Source organism: Bombina bombina, chromosome 6 (genome assembly GCF_027579735.1).
Source record: "Bombina bombina isolate aBomBom1 chromosome 6, aBomBom1.pri, whole genome shotgun sequence".
Taxonomy (NCBI): domain Eukaryota; kingdom Metazoa; phylum Chordata; class Amphibia; order Anura; family Bombinatoridae; genus Bombina; species Bombina bombina.
In genome coordinates, this window is record NC_069504.1 from 277,382,988 (window position 1) to 277,398,773 (window position 15,786).

Consider the following 15,786-nt stretch of genomic DNA (forward strand, 5'->3'; position numbering starts at 1 on the left):
GGCTCGGCTGAGTGAAGACGACTCAAGGTAGGATGATCTTCAGGGGATTAGTGTTAGGTTTTTGTAAGGGGGGTTTGGGTTAGATTAGGGGTATGTGGGTGGTGGGTTTTAATGTTGGGGGGGGTTGTATTTTTCTTTTACAGGCAAAAGAGCTGAACTTTTTGGGGCATGCCCCCACAAATGGCCCTTTTAAGGGCTGGTAAGGTAAAAGAGCTTTGAAATTTATTTAATTTAGAATAGGGTAGGGAATTTTTTTATTTTGGGGGGGTTTGTTATTTTATTAGGGGGCTTAGATTAGGTGTAAGTAGCTTAAAATTGTTGTAATATTTTTAACATGTTTGTAACTTATTTTTTTATTTTTTGTAACTTAGCTTTTTTTATTTTTGTACTTTAGTTAGTTTATGTAATTGTATTTAATTGTAGTTATTTGTATGTAGTTTATTTAGTTAATTTAATGATAGTGTAGTATTAGGTTTAATTGTAACTTAGGTTAGGATTTATTTTACAGGTAATTTTGTATTTCTTTTAGCTAGGTAGTTATTAAATAGTTAATAACTATTTAATAACTATTCTAACTAGCTAAAATAAATACAAAGTTACCTGTAAAATAAATATAAATCCTAAGATAGCTAGAATATAATTATTATTTATATTGTAGCTATATTAGGGTTTATTTTAAAGGTAAGTATTTAGTTTTAAATAGGATTCATTTAGTTAATAAGAGTTAATTTATTTAGATTTATTTAATTAATATTTAAGTTAGGGGGGCGTTAGGGTTAGGGTTAGACTTAGGTTTAGGGGTTAATAATTTTATTACAGTGGCGGCGGCGTAGTGGGGGGCAGGATAGGGGTTAATAAATTTATTATAGGTGGCGACGGTGTAGGGGGGGCAGATTAGGGGTTAATAAATTTATTATAGGTGGCGACGGTGTAGGGGGGCAGGATAGGGGTTAATACATTTAATATAGGTTGCGGCGGGTTCAGGGAGCGGCGGTTTAGGGGTTAATACATTTATTATAGTTGCGGTGGGCTCCGGGAGCGGCGGTTTAGGGGTTAATATGTATAGAGTAGCTTGCGGTGGGCTCCGGGAGCGGCGGTTTAGGGGGTAATAACTTTATTTAGTTGCGGCGGTGTAGGGGGGGTCAGATTAGCGGTGTTTAGACTCGGGGTACATGTTAGGGTGTTAGGTGTAGACAGCTCCCATAGGAATCAATGGGATGTCTGTCAGCAGCGAACATGAACTTTCGCTATGGTCAGACTCCCATTGATTCCTATGGGATCCGCCGCCTCCAGGCTGGCGCTTTGAAAACCAGGTACGCTGGGCCGTAAAAGTGCCGAGCGTACCTGCTAGTTTTTTGATAACTAGCAAAAGTAGTGAGATTGTGCCGCACTTGTGTGCGGAACATCTGGAGTGACGTAAGAATCGATCTGTGTCGGACTGAGTCCGGCGGATCGAAGTTTACGTCACAAAATTCTACTTTTGCCGGTCTCGAGCCTTTGATAACTAAGGCGAATCAGCCGCGCCACAAATACGCTGCGGAATTCCAGCGTATTTGAGGTTGACGGCTTGATAACTAGGCCCCTGTGTGTGTTATGAGAAGTTAAAGTAGGGGAATGTGGTGACATAATTTAGAAATTGTTACAATAACAGTCCTATTTCAGGTAAGAGATTCCGCCCCCCCAAGATACAACTTTGTATTTTAAACAAGACTTTTGGCCTAGTCTAAGGACACTCCAATATATGCTTTGAATGGCGTATAATAGGCCATACCCTAGTGAATTTGGCATAACATTGGAAAACCAGTAACTAGTCTCTTGCATCTCTTTTCCTCCTGCTGAAAGATGGCTGACATTGGACAGAAAGACGAAGCCCACATTAGAGAATATGATTAAGTATTCTACCTTCTTTTCTTGGGATAAATTCTCTCTGATTGTTATATTTAGTTATAAGTGTTTGTTATGATAGCTAGAGTTGCCCTGTAGAAACTGGACTGTTTTGATGTAAATATATATGCATGTGTATGTATATATGTGTGTATATATATATATATATATATATATATATGTGTGTGTGTATTATATACCTGTATATATTCATCCTATCCCATCTGATATATTTTAATTCCTAATAAACTCTTTGCAAAACAATGGAGGAACTATTTAGTATTTAATACAGTTACTTACTTGTTATGGTTTAATGGTTTAACGATAAAATGATAGATTAGTTCGATTATTTGAAAGATACATTTAAACCACAGATACAATTATCCACTATTCGCTCACAATTATAGCCCACAAATTACAATGTATAACTTGTGCAGGTATTAGACGTGGTCTAGAAGGCCTGTTGTGGTGCATGGATCAAATTTAAATTATTCCTCAATCAAACAAACTATGACTACGTGAATACATCAAAAGACTGGGACATATTATTGGGCTTTACCTATTTTTTCATTCCAAGACAAACCACAATTATATTGTCAAGAAGGCTCAAGGGCACAGTCCTCCTCCGCAAAAGTATGGCAAAAACACAATAAATAGAAAGCCACATTCCTGCAGGCCAACACCTGATACTCGTTTAGCCTACTGCTTTTTCAAAGGTTTGGTCATTCTCTACCACATGACTCCTTAAATAATGTTTTCTACCAATCGAAAGTCAAGTTTAATTAGTGATCTAGCTTAACAACAGGTCACATAAGTTGTTATGAGGAAAGGGTTTGCATGGGCAAGATTGTGATTGTGCCTGCACCATTATTTTTTGTTGAAAGTAATGGGAAGCCCTCTTTTTGACAACTTGCCAGCAATGAAGATTTGGTTATTTTTCTTTTGACTAGGTTTATGTTTTGCAACAGTGGTGCAGGTGACTAGCAACCCTGTCGGAAAAATATATAACTTGATTAGGATATTAGCCTAGATAACAATTTATATGGTGCATTTCAGATGCAGCCTTGGCTTATTGATTTACACAGAAGATTCATTTTGACTTTAAGATAAAACACACATAGTTCTCTTTCTTGCAGTTAAAATATATTTTACATTTTTTAATCATTAATGAAATATTTTTCTAAAAAAAAAAAATTATTTCACTAGCACATATTGGCCAAGATTACATGTGGCGCACTATTTTTCTTTCTCTCGTCCTCTAATTATGCTCAAAGTAAATTTTAACACAGCCAGGTTAGCACAGGTATTACAAGTTGTAAATAAAAAGCGTGAGAGTGAAAGTCTAATGTGCGCTTACTTCAGGGCTTTGGATACTGTGACCACTCTAACTTCTTCTCCCCATAAAATTCTATAAGTGTACAGTTTAAAAAAACAAACAAAAAACTAGCAGTTACCGACCCCATGTTAACCAGACACTGCATTAGACCACCTGCACTAAACCCGAAGATAGTTATGAATACTTTACACTCCAATGTTCTTCACATATAAGAACATTGTATTCTTAAATATTTATATCTATATATACAGTGGGGCAAAAAAGTATTTAGTCAGCCACCAATTGTGCAAGTTCTCCCACTTAAGAAGACGAGAGAGGCCTGTAATTTTCATCATAGGTATACCTCAACTATGAGAGACAAAATGTGGAAACAAATCCAGACAATCACATTGTCTGATTTGGAAAGAATTTATTTGCAAATTATGGTGGAAAATAAGTATTTGGTCAATATCAAAAGTTCCTCTCAATACTTTGTTATATATCCTTTGTTGGCAATGACAGAGGTCAAACGTTTTCTGTAAGTCTTCACAAGGTTGTCACACACTGCTGGTATGTTGGCCCATTCCTGCATGCAGATCTCCTCTAGAGCAATGATGTTTTGGGGCTGTCGCTGGGCATCACAGACTTTCAACTCCCTCCAAAGGTTTTCTATGGGGTTGAGATCTGGAGACTGGCTAGGCCACTCCAGGACCTTGAAATGCTTCTTACAATGCCACTCCTTTGTTGCCCGGGCAGTGTGTTTGAGATCATTGTCATGCTGAAAGACACAGCCATGTTTCATCTTCAATGCCCTTGCTGATGGAAGGAGGTTTGCACTCAAAATCTCACGACACATGGCCCCATTCATTCTTTCATGTACACGGATCAGTCGTCCTGTTCCCTTTGCAGAGAAACAGCCCCAAAGCATGATGTTGCCACCCCCATGCTTCACAGTAGGTATAATGTTCTTTGGTTGCAACTCGGCATTCTCTCTACTCCAAACACGACGAGTTGTGTTTCTACCAAACAGTTCTACTTTGGTTTCATCTGACCATATGACATTCTCCCAATCCACTTCTGGATCATCCAAATGCTCTCTAGCATACTTCAGATAGGCCCGGACATGTACTGGCTTAAGCAGGGGGACACGTCTGGCACTGCAGGATCTGAGTCCCTGGTGGCGTAGTGTGTTACTGATGGTAGCCTTTGTTATGTTGGTCCCAGCTCTCTGCAGGTCATTCACTAGGTCCCCCCCGTGTGGTTCTGGGATGTTTGCTCACCGTTCTTGTGATCATTTTGACCCCACGGGGTGAGATCTTGCGTGGAGCCCCAGATCGAGGGAGATTATCAGTGGTCTTGTATATCTTCCATTTTCTAATTATTGCTCCCACAGTTGATTTCTTCACACCAAGCTGCTTGCCTATTGCAGATTCAGTCTTCCCAGCCTGGTGCAGGTCTACAATTTTGTTTCTGGTGTCCTTCGACAGCTCTTTGGTCTTCACCATAGTGGAGTTTGGAGTGTGACTGTTTGAGGTTGTGGACAGGTGTCTTTTATACTGATAACAAGTTCAAACAGGTGCCATTAATACAGGTAATGAGTGGAGGACAGAGGAGCCTCTTAAAGAAGAAGATACAGGTCTGTGAGAGCCAGAAATCTTGCTTGTTTGTAGGTGACCAAATACTTATTTTCCACCATAATATGCAAATAAATTCTTTCCAAATCAGACAATGTGATTGTCTGGATTTGTTTCCACATTTTGTCTCTCATAGTTGAGGTATACCTATGATGAAAATTATAGGCCTCGCTCATCTTCTTAAGTGGGAGAACTTGCACAATTGGTGGATGACTAAATACTTTTTGCCCCACTGTATATGTTTATTAATTTTTTTTATTTATCCTGCCAATTTCCCTGTTTTTGTGTCATTTGTACTACAAGTCTCTCTTTTTTGCATTTGCCTGTAGTCTGTGTAATAATGTATGTATTTACTCTGCTGATCTTGTCTTCATCTATGTAATGTTCAAACCTTGCAAATATTTGTTATGATTCCTAATTGTATATTTTCACTAATGGTATAACCCCAGCCTCCACCAAATTCTATTGTCTGTTATTTTTAACTTATCTCACCCTGAATCAAATTTTCCCAATTGGCCTTTGACTGTCTTTGCTCTGGCCTATAAATATAACACTGCTATGGGGAAAGCAATGCAGGGGTTAGCAATACAGGTGAACGGCTAGATTACAAGTTTTGAGTTAGGCTGAAAAAGCAGCGTTAACAGGTAGTGATGTCGTGAATAGTTCACCGGCGAATAGTTCCCGGCGAACATAGCATGTTCGTGTTTGCCGCAGCGGGCAAACATATGCGATGTTCGATCCGCCCCTATTCGTCATCATTGAGTAATACTTTGACCCTGTACCTCACAGTCAGAAGACACATTCCAGCCAATCAGCAGCAGACACTCCCTCCCAGACCCTCCTACCTCCTGGACAGCATCCATTTTAGATTCATTTGGCAGCTGCATTCTTAGTGAGAGGAGGGACAGTGTAGCTGCTGCTGATTTAATAGGGAAATTGATAGCTAGGCTAGTGTATTCAGTGTCCACTTATGCAAAACAACATTCACACATATATTTCAAAGTAGTGCAGTGCGGCAAATGGTATTAGTAATTTGTTACTCCAAAGCCTTATTAAAATGACTACAATGTATCCCAGTCTGTCTACAAGGTGTTAAAGCCGCAAGGGTTCCTTCATGAATCAGTGTAAGAGACTATGCATTATTCTTGTACAAAGGAACAAAACCTCCAATAACATCCTGTATCAGTCTGTGTTGAACATCCCCAAATAGCGTGCAGCAATATAATAAAACAGCTTTTCTGTATATTACCTGAGGCTCCGGTCGACTTCAGTTACTCCCAATCTCCGGTTTGATAGAATCCAAACACCGGTCCCACACTCAGCGGGAGGGAGCAGTCTGGCCTTGTTCATTCGATAAATGTGCCTCGGTCAGTTTGTTAGCTGCTCTACGATGATCCGACACTCCTACTCACCGGTTCCTTGACCTGTTGTTGCCGTCCCACACTACGTGGGAGGGAGTGATCCATCAATCAGTGACAATTTGTCCAATTGGCTTCCACTGTTAGCCTTAGAGCGCCGTAATCAGTAGATATGATCCAAGTGGGGTAAAAAAAGAAGAGAAAAGTAATATACTTAGTCTATATATATTGCCACACTTTTAGATATTTGTATCCTCTGGGATCTTCTGTAAAGGGCTAGGGTGTAACTTAATGCAATTCCTTCATGCAGCGTTTTCCCAGCCGATGCAAAAATTAGAAATTCAGTCCAGAAAAAAAGAAAGAAATTGCAGGCAGTACCAAAATTAGTTTGTATAAAAATCAAAAAATTTTTATTTAAACATATTTAAAAACTTCTTTCAGAAAAAAGGCACACAAAAACTTTTTTCATACAACCTCAGCACACAGGTGCTGCCTCCGACGCGTTTCCTGCTTTAGAACAGGCACTTCATCAGGGATAAACAGCTGCTCTCCCTGTGAGAATTTAAACTTCTCAGATTTAACCCTTTAGACTACAGACAGGAAGTACATCTGACCTACCTATACTGTGTAGTTAAATTATGTAATATACATGTATACTATTAAAATCAAAGTTGTAAATTCTCATTATTTAAACACTTACACCCTTGCGGCTTTAACACCTTGTAGACAGACTGGGATATATTGTAGTCATTTTAATAAGGCTTTGGAGTAACAAATTACTAATACCATTTGCCGCACTGCACTACTTTGAAATATATGTGTGAATGTTGTTTTGCATAATAGGATATCCATCCTTTCTTTTTCCGTTTTTTTCAAATAAGTGCAGAAATCACCAGTGACTGAACCTATAAATATTTGGAACATTTTTTATACCATTATAAATCATGGCTTATGGCAATATTTAGTTAAGGCGTACCAAATTAGAAAGTTTAATTAAAGGCACCACAACCCAAGATAGCACACAGGGTGACATAGGAAATCTATTCTCAAAGAAAGAAAAAAGTAGCATAAAAGAATTAAGGTTATGGTAGGAGATTGAATTCCTACAATTGTATATCGATGAAAACAAAGTCCCAAGAGGCTTAAGGATGAAAAAATACCCTGCAAATGATAGGGAAGATAAAGAATTTATGGAAGATTGGAACAATACTTTAACCAAGTGCTCCCTGATCCTGATGAATAAATTACTGAATAAAAAGAGGAAAGAAAGAGAAACAGTGCTAGTAGAACTGGCTCAAATACAAGATGAATTAGAAACCCATTTGGAACATACAAAATATGAAGCATATGTCAAACAGTACAATGAAACATTGGAAAAATTGGACAAGGACATTATGGAAAGAAAAATTAATAAATATCACCGTGACTGCAAAGACTACGAATTGAATATTGTATACAACTGGAACACCAACATTAATAGTAAAAAGAAAAGGAAGCACAGAAGCAATAGAAAATTAGGACATAAAAAAGTCACATTTAATGAAAGTGGTAATAGTACTGAATATTCAACTGATGATACAGACAACACAGCAAGCAATTCAGATATTGATTTGACAACAGAGGCCAGTATGGAAGAACAAGCCTAAACAGAGAGAGAATCAGAAGGGGAAGCTAAAGAAAGTAACAGAAATAAAGAAATAGGTGCAAGACCAAAGGAAAAATCTAACAGAAAACCCCTATCAGAATTGGTGACAAGAGACAATACAACTAATATAGGAGATAAGAAGAAAAAATCAGGGTCAGATCAAAAAGATGAAGTACCAAGATACCCCAGTAGAGCCAACAAGGGGCCAAAAAACGGAAAAAGTCAGAGGGGCAGAATGTAATAAATTTATCTAGTACGGTCCTTAGTGAAGAACATTATAGAGTACTTTCTAAAGGACTTAGCTATGCCCCCTCTAATGACTTTAATCTTTTTGACACTCTGCTAGATCTTAATAAATTTATAAGAAAGATCACATTAAGAAAACATTTTTTTAATGAAGTAAATACTGATGTTGACTATGATGATGTTAATGTACCCAATGCAAGCAATATTGTACATACTGATCTTGAAAAAGTTTTAAAGATCTATGTGATCTAACCAATTCATCCACTTTAAATAGTGACAGTGTTAGATTTAATGAAGAGAGTCATATCATCCCTAGAAGTAGTTTAAATGTAACTGATAAAACATTTTACCCCTCACAATCTAGGGGAGATACTATAGACCTCTTTCATACTATAGTAGAACAAGAAATAACTAGATTGAGTAACATAGAAACACAAAAATTAAGGAAGTCAGACAATTTAACTAATAAGGAATGGAAAGCACTGAGAGAATTACAAACAAATGACAATCTAGTAATTTCTAATTCAGACAAAGGAGGTACGGTGGTAGTAGTAGACAGAATGGCCCATGTCAATGAAGCACATAAACAGCTTAGTGATAAGAATACTTATAAAAGTTTAACATTCAATCCTACCCTAAAGTTTATCAGTGAACTAGAAAAACTATTGGTAGAAGGGAAAAGATTAGGAATCCTTAGTGAAAAAACAGCAGAGTATTTGTTAATAAGATTTCCAACTGTTTCTACATTCAAACATATACCCAAAATGCATAAGGATCCCCTAAATCCCCCAGGGAGACCCATAATTTCAACCATAGGAACACTGGGTGAGCGATTGGGAGAGTGGATTGATGGATTCCTTCAACCAATTGTGAAGAATATGCCTGGATATTTGAGGGACACCAAGCAATTGCTTAGAAAACTAGAGGATTTTGTTTGGAAAGATACTTATCTATTACTAACCATTGATGTGGTGTCCCTCTATTCATGCATACCTCACCAGCAGGGCTTCCTTGCATTAGAAGAAATCATAAAACTGTATACAGAGTATGATGTTGTCTTTATTAGTTATTTGGTTGATGCAGTTAAATTTTTGTTGACACATAACTATTTTGTGTTTGAAAATCAAATTTATTTGCAAAATAGAGGTACTGCAATGGGGGCAAAATTTGCCCCCTCATATGCAAATATCTATCTGGGATATTTTGAAATTTTCAAAATATTTGGTGAACTGAATAGCTTTAGGGACAACATCATATTCTACACGAGATTTATCGATGATGTCCTGGTGGTATGGCAAGGCAACATCATACAGTTGGAGAATTTTATTAATGGATTAAATGACAATAGCATGAATCTTAAATTCTCCTACACTTGGCATAAAGATAACATCACTTTTCTTGATCTCAAGATCAGAATAGACACTGTTAATAATACACTTTATACAGAAACACATAGAAAAGACATTGCAGGTAACACCATCTTGATATCAGATTCACACCACCCCACACATTTAAAAAAAGCAATCCCAAAGGGTCAATTTATGAGGCTGCGCAGAAATTGCAGCAACCTCAGAGATTATGATACCCATGCAGAGGATCTAAAGAAAAGATTAATGGAGAGAGGCTACAAAGAAAAAGCCCTCACAGAGGGGCCTAGTTATCAAGCCGTCAACCTCAAATACGCTGGAATTCCGCAGCGTATTTGTGGCGAGGCTGATACGCCTTAGTTATCAAAGGCTTGAGACCGGCAAAAGTAGAATTTTGTGACGTAAGCATCGATCCGCCGGACTCAGTCCGACACAGATCGATTCTTACGTCACTCCAGATGTTCCGCACACAAGTGCGGCACATTCTCACTACTTTTGCTAGTTATCAAAAAACTAGCAGGTACGCTCTGCACTTTTACGGCCCAGCGTACCTGGTTTTCAAACCGCCACCCCTGGAGGCGGCGGATCCCATAGGAATCAATGGGAGTCTGACCATAGCGAAAGTACAAGTTTGCTGCTGACAGACATCCCATTCATTCCTATGGGAGCTGTCTACACCTAACACCCTAACATGTACCCATAGTCTAAACACCACTAATCTGTCCCCCCTACACCGCCGCAACTAAATAAATGTATTACCCCCTAAACCGCCGCTCCCGGAGCCCACCGCAAGCTACTCTATACATATTAACCCCTAAACCGCCGCTCCCGGAGCCCACCGCAAGCTACTCTATACATATCAACCCCTAAACCGCCGCTCCCGGAGCCCACCGCAACTATAATAAATGTATTAACCCCTAAACCGCCGCTCCCTGAACCCGCCGCAACCTATATTAAATGTATTAACCCCTATCCTGCCCCCCCACACCGTCGCCACCTATAATAAATTTAATAACCCCTAATCTGCCCCCCCTACACCGTAGCCACCTATAATAAATTTATTAACCCCTATCCTGCCCCCCACTACACCGCCGCCACTGTAATAAAATTATTAACCCCTAAACCTAAGTCTAACCCTAACCCTAACGCCCCCCTAACTTAAATATTAATTAAATAAATCTAAATAAATTAACTCTTATTAACTAAATGAATCCTATTTAAAACTAAATACTTACCTTTAAAATATACCCTAATATAGCTACAATATAAATAATAATTATATTGTAGCTATCTTAGGATTTATCTTTATTTTACAGGTAACTTTGTATTTATTTTAGCTAGTTAGAATAGTTATTAAATAGTTATTAACTATTTAATAACTACCTAGCTAAAAGAAATACAAAATTACCTGTAAAATTAATCCTAACTTAAGTTACAATTAAACCTAATACTACACTATCATTAAATTAATTAAATAAACTACCTACAAATAACTACAATTAAATACAATTACATAAACTAACTAAAGTACAAAAAATAAAAAAAGCTAAGTTACAAAAAATAAAAAAATAAGTTACAAACATGTTAAAAATATTACAACAATTTTAAGCTACTTACACCTAATCTAAGCCCACTAATAAAATAACAACCCCCCCCCAAATAAAAAAATGCCCTACCCTATTCTAAATTAAATAAACTTCAAAGCTCTTTTACCTTACCAGCCCTTAAAAGGGCCATTTATGGGGGCATGCCCCAAAGAAAACAGCTCTTTTGCCTGTAAAAGAAAAATACAACCCCCCCAACATTAAAACCCACCACCCACATACTCCTAATCTAACCCAAACCCCCCTTACAAAAACCTAACACTAATCCCCTGAAGATCATCCTACCTTGTCTTCACTCAGCCGAGCAGCGATGGAACCGAAGTGGACATCCGGAGCGGAAGAAGTTAATCCTCCAAGCGGCGCTGAAGAAATCTTCCATCCGATGAAGTCATCATCCAGGCGGCGCTGAAGAAAAGTCTTCGATCCGGCCGATGTCATCTTCAAAGAGGCGCTGAAGAGGTCTTCTATCCGGGCGATGTCATCTTCCAAGCCGGGTCTTGAATCTTCCTTCCGCCGACGCGGAACCTCCTTCTTCACCGACGGACTACGATGAATGAAGGCTCCTTTAAGGGACGTCATCCAAGATGGCGTCCCCTCAATTCCGATTGGCTGATAGGATTCTATCAGCCAATCGGAATTAAGGTAGGAAAAATCTGATTGGCTGATGGAATCAGCCAATCAGATTGAGCTCGCATTCTATTGGCTGTTCCGATCAGCCAATAGAATGCAAGCTCAATCTGATTGGCTGATTGGATCAGCCAATCGGATTGAACTTGAATCTGATTGGCTGATTCCATCAGCCAATCAGAATTTTCCTACCTTAATTCCGATTGGCTGATAGAATCCTATCAGCCAATCGGAATTGAGGGGACGCCATCTTGGATGACGTCCCTTAAAGGAGCCTTCATTCGTCGTAGTCCGTCGGTGAAGAAGGAGGTTCCGCGTCGGCGGAAGGAAGATTCAAGACCCGGCTTGGAAGATGACATTGCCCGGATAGAAGACCTCTTCAGCGCCTCTTTGAAGATGACATCAGCCAGATCGAAGACTTTTCTTCAGCGCCGCCTGGATGATGACTTCATCGGATGGAAGATTTCTTCAGCGCCGCTTGGAGGATTAACTTCTTCCGCTCCGGATGTCCACTTCGGTTCCATCGCTGCTCGGCTGAGTGAAGACAAGGTAGGATGATCTTCAGGGGATTAGTGTTAGGTTTTTGTAAGGGGGGTTTGGGTTAGATTAGGGGTGCCCCCACAAATGGCCCTTTTAAGGGCTGGCAAGGTAAAAGAGCTTTGAAGTTTATTTAATTTAGAATAGGGTAGGGCATTTTTTTATTTTGTTATTTTATTAGGGGGCTTAGATTAGGTGTAAGTAGCTTAAAATTGTTGTAATATTTTTAACATGTTTGTAACTTATTTTTTTATTTTTTGTAACTTAGCTTTTTTTATTTTTTGTACTTTAGTTAGTTTATGTAATTGTATTTAATTGTAGTTATTTGTAGGTAGTTTATTTAATTAATTTAATGATAGTGTAGTATTAGGTTTAATTGTAACTTAGGTTAGGATTTATTTTACAGGTAATTTTGTATTTCTTTTAGCTAGGTAGTTATTAAATAGTTACTAACTATTTAATAACTATTCTAACTAGCTAAAATAAATACAAAGTTACCTGTAAAATAAATATAAATCCTAAGATAGCTACAATATAATTATTATCTTAGGGTTTATTTTACAGGTAAGTATTTAGTTTTAAATAGGAATAATTTATTAAAGTATAGTGTAGTGTTAGGTGTAATTGTAACTTAGGTTAGGATTTATTTTACAGGTAAATTTCAGTTTATTTTAGCTAGGTAAGCTATTAAATAGTTAATAACTATTTAATAGCTATTGTACCTAGTTAAAATAAATTGAAAGGTACCTGTAAAATAAAAATAAATCCTAAAATAGCTAGAATATAATTATTATTTATATTGTAGCTATATTAGGGTTTATTTTATAGGTAAGTATTTAGTTTTAAATAGGATTCATTTAGTTAATAATAAAAATATTATTTAGATTTATTTAATTAATATTTAAGTTAGGGGGGCGTTAGGGTTAGGGTTAGACTTAGGTTTAGGGGTTAATAATTTTATTACAGTGGCGGCGGCGTAGTGGGGGGCAGGATAGGGGTTAATAAATTTATTATAGGGGGCGACGGTGTAGGGGAGGCAGATTAGGGGTTAATAAATTTATTATAGGTGACGACGGTGTAGGTGGGGCAGGATAGGGGTTAATAGGTTTAATATAGGTTGCGGCGGGTTCAGGGAGCAGCGGTTTAGGGGTTAAACTATTTATTTAGTTGCGGAGAGGTGCAGGATCAGCAGGATAGGGGTTAATAACTTTATAATAGAGGGCGACGGTGTAGGGGGGGCAGGATAGGGGTTACTAGGTATACTGTAGGTGGCAGCGGTGTCCGGGAGCGGCGGTTTAGGGGTTAATACATTTATAAGAGTTGCGGCGGGGTCTAGGAGCAGCGGTTTAGGGGTTAATACATTTATAAGAGTTGCGGCAGGGTCTAGGAGCGGCGGTTTAGGGGTTAGTAACTTTATTGAGTTGCGGGAGGCTCCGGGGGCGCCGGTATAGGGATAGAACAGTGTAGTTTAGTGTGAGTGCTTAGTGACAGGCTAGCAATAAAGCTGGGAAAAAGCCGAAGGGCAGCGAGATCGGATGAGTGATAACTGTCACAGTCCGCTGCTCATCGCCCCGCGGCTTTTTGACAGCTTTATTTGATAACTTAGGCGTATTTTTTCAGGTCCGCGGCGGCGATGTGAGGCGAGCTTAGGCGGGCGTATTGGGCCGGCGAAGCCAGAAAAGTAGACGGCTTGATAACTACCCCCCATAGTCTCTTGAACAAGTCAGATCAATGGATAGGGCTGAACTATTGACTGACAAATCACGAGATAACATAGGGGACAAAAAGCTAGTTTTTTCAACAAAATATAGCAACCAATATAATAAAATTTGCAAAATCGTAGAGAGATATTTGCCCATACTGAACAAGGAACCCTCATTAACCAACATAACAGCTGAAGGTGTAAAATTTGTGTCAAGACGGGCTAAGACTCTAGGCAATTTTGTTAAGAGAAATTTTTCAAAAAGTAATCAACAAAGCACAAGAAATTAGCTCAATAAAAAGAACGGGACTTTTAAATGTGGAGTGCGACCTTGTAAAAGTTGTTATCATGTCAAAGTGGGGAACATTTTCTACTCTAATATTACCAAGAATGAATTTAGAATTTTTCATCATTTGACATGTACATCTTATTATGTAGTCCACCTTATTTCTTGCAAATTGTGTGGTTGTCAATACACAGGTAGAACTATCAGACTTTTGAAGGATAGAATCCGAGAGCATTTGCTTTCTTTGTAGGTGTTTGAACCAAAGACACCAGTGGCAGAACATTTTTCTAGACATAGGCCAGGCCATACATTCGATGATGAATCATTGAAGTATGTCCTGTCACTATTTGAATTTCAAGCAATAGACTGTGTCACAAAACAAATCACAGGAGGTGATAGATTAGCATTTCTAAATAAAAAGGAAGCATTTTGGATACACAAACTCCAAACAGGCTTTCCAAAGGGTATGAACAAAATATGGGATTTAAAACTATTTATAGGGTAATAAATACAAATTATAACATCTAGTATGAAACCAAAGATCTCATAAAATTATATTATAGAGACTTGGAGTATCAAACATTTGTTAAATAATATATAAATAGTAAAAAACCAAAAGCATAAGAAATAAGTAATCTATTAAAATACCTAAAGTTACAAAAAGTGGTGATAATTTATTCAGTAGTCCCAATATATTTTCTGTATACCTTTAACATCCCTTTTGCGTATCTATTTGTAGGAATTTGACATTACCTTAATACCAGAAAATTCTAACACTTAACGCACCCATCACAATAGCAACTGAGTATTTCATTTATTTATTACTTTGAGACAATATAGATGTTCAGTGTAAGTGTTTAAATATTGAGAATTTACAACTTTGATTTTAATAGTATACATGTATATTACATAATTTAACTACACAGTATACACAGTATAGGTAGGTCAGATGTACTTCCTGTCTGTAGTCTAAAGGGTTAAATCTGAGAAGTTTAAATTCTCACAGGGAGAGCAGCTGTTTATCCCTGATGAAGTGCTTGTTCTAAAGCAGGAAACGCGTCGGAGGCAGCACCTGTGTGCTGAGGTTGTATGAAAAAAGTTTTTGTGTGCCTTTTTTTCTGAAAGAAGTTTTTAAATATGTTTAAATAAAAAAAATTTGATTTTTATACAAACTAATTTTGGTACTGCCTGCAATTTCTTTCTTTTTTTCTGGACTGAATATTCACTACAGTCCTGAAGGACTCATCTGATCTCTGCTGTAAGGACAGCACCCCAAAAAGCCCTTTTTAGGGCTAGAACATAAGTCTGCTTTTTTTTTTTTCCCTGTGTAATCTAATTGCAGTTGCCTGCCTGCCAGCGTGTGTGTCAGGCTCACAGCGTATACTGTGCCCACTTGCCCAGTGCAACCACTCATATCTGGTGTAACAGTAGTGTAGATTTAAAAAAACAAACACTTTTTTGACTGTGTTAAATAATAGCAGTCAGTTTCCTTCAAACATGTGCGTTTCAGAGCCTGCCTGCCAGGGCACAGTGTCACCCCAGTGCAACTTATATCTGGTGTAACAGTAGTGTAGATTTAAA